At 47.3% G+C, this 2,320-nt stretch overlaps 1 non-coding gene across 1 annotated transcript; it reads left to right on the forward strand.

The window, feature by feature from the left end:
• The first annotated feature begins 233 nt into the window (after window positions 1–233).
• Window positions 234–315, forward strand: trnal-uaa (transfer RNA leucine (anticodon UAA)). The gene has a single exon. It is a non-coding gene; the product is annotated as a tRNA-Leu (tRNA).
• The last annotated feature ends 2,005 nt before the right edge of the window (window positions 316–2,320 follow it).

Raw genomic sequence — 2,320 nt, forward strand, 5'->3', positions numbered from 1 at the left:
GAGTACGACAGAAATGTAGCCAATACCCAAGTACAGCCCACCACCCCGCCCCCATTATGGTTTTCGGAATACTGGGACTCAGGTGCAAGATTCTTTCACGTGTTGGAATGATGTAAACACAGCTATCCTGTAATACAGTAACGATGAGGGTCGAATTTAGAACAATGCGTGCAATAGATTCGCGGTCCAACTGCTTTAAACCCTCAGCCATCTCAAACAGTGCGTGCTTATGTGGTAGCATGGCCGAGTTGTCGAAGGTGCTGGATTTAAACTCCAGTCCCATTAGGGGCGTGGGTTCGTATCCCACTGTTGCCACTGTTTTGTGAGGTGACCTGAGAAGCTCGTGAAGAACAAATGCAGCAGTTTAGCCTCTGATACTGCGTTTCGTCAAAAGAATCCTTCTTTCACGAGTAATAAAAGCTGAAAGTTCTGGAAATACTCAGCAGGTCAGGCGGCATCTGGAGAGATTGGTGCAGCGTTGACATTTCAGGTCCCTGACCTTCTGAAGAAACGTCACAGATCTGAATCGCTACTCTGCTTCTCATACAGACTTACAAACACATGAGTTAGGAATTGCTTCCAATTTCCACCCTTCTCTCACCTTTACATGGTCCATCTCTGACACTTCCCTTCCCTTCCTCGACTTCTCTGTCTCCATCTCTGGGGATAGGTTGTCTACCAATATCCATTATAAGCCCACTGACTCCCACAGCTACCTCGACTACACTTCTTCACGCCCTACCTCCTGTAAGGACTCCATTCCATTCTCTCAGTTTCTCCGTCTCCAACGCATCTGCTCTGATGATGCTAACTTCCATGACGGTGCTTCTGATATGACCTCCTTTTCCCTCAACCGAGGATTTCCCCCCACTGTGGTTGACAGGGCCCTCAATCGTGTCCGACCCATTCCCCGCACCTCTACCCTCACCCCTTCCCCTCCCTCCCAGAACCGTGACAGGGTTCCCCTTGTCCTCACTTTACATCCCACCAGCCTCCATATCCAAAGGATCATCCTCCGCCATTTTCGCCACCTCCAGCGTGATGCCACTACCAGTCGCATCTTCCCCTCCCTTGCCCTGTCAGCATTCCGAAGGGACCGTTCCCTCCGCGACACCCTGGTCCACTCCTCCATTACCCCCACCACCTCGTCCCCGTCCCAGGGCACCTTCCCCTGCAATCGTAGGAGGTGTAATACCTGCCCATTTACCTCCTCTCTCCTCACTATCCCAGGCCCCAAACACTCCTTTCAGGTGCAGCAGCGATTTACTTGTACTTCTTTCAATGTAGTATACTGTATTCGCTGCTCACAGTGTGGTCTCCTCTACATTGGGGAGACCAAGCGCAGACTGGGTGACTGCTTTGCGGAACATCTCCACTCAGTCCGCAAGCAGGACCCTGAGCTTCCGGTTGCTTGCCATTTCAACACTCCCCCCTGCTCTCATGCTCACATCTCTGTCCTGGGAATGCTGCAGTGTTCCAGTGAACATCAACGCAAGCTCGAGGAACAGCATCTCATCTACCGATTAGGCACACTACAGCCTGCCGGACTGAACATTGAGTTCAATAATTTCAGAGCGTGACAGCCCCCCATTTTACTTTCATTGTTAGTTATTTTTTCTTCCTTTTTTTTTACATTCCTTTTTACATTTTTTACAATCTTTTTTTGCATTTATTTCATTTCATCTTAGTTTATTCAGTTTGCTTTCCCACTGTTTTTTTCAGGTTGTTTTTCTTCAGGTTGGCACTTGCTGCTGTTCAATATTCAGTGTATTCACACCTAATCTGTACTAATGCTTTGTCTTTCAACACACCATTAACATATTGTTTGCCTTTTCTCCGTGACCTTTTGGTCAGCTCTGTGGCCTGGTCCAATCTGCACCTTCTCCTTTGTTATCTCTTGCCCCACCCCCACCTCACTTGTTTATAATCTGTGACTTTTCTAATATTTTTCAGTTCCGAAGAAGGGTCACTGAAACGAAACGTTAACTCTGCTTCTCTTTCCACAGATGCTGCCAGACCTGCTGAGTGATTCCAGCATTTCTTGTTTTTGTTTCAGATTTCCAGCATCCGCAGTATTTTGCTTTTATTATAGTTAGGAGCAGCAGTTGGCCCATCGAGCCTGCTCGCCATTCAATAAGTTCATTGCTAAACTGCTTACTCCACATTTCCACCTACCCCCGGTAACCTTTCACCCACTTGCTTATCAAGAATCTATCTTCCTCTGCCTTAAAAATATTCAAAGGCTTTTCTTCCATCGCCTTTTGAGGAAGAGAATTCCAAAAACTTACGAACCTCTGAAAGAAAAAAAAATCTCCTCATC

Source organism: Heterodontus francisci, unplaced genomic scaffold (genome assembly GCF_036365525.1).
Source record: "Heterodontus francisci isolate sHetFra1 unplaced genomic scaffold, sHetFra1.hap1 HAP1_SCAFFOLD_436, whole genome shotgun sequence".
Classification (NCBI taxonomy): domain Eukaryota; kingdom Metazoa; phylum Chordata; class Chondrichthyes; order Heterodontiformes; family Heterodontidae; genus Heterodontus; species Heterodontus francisci.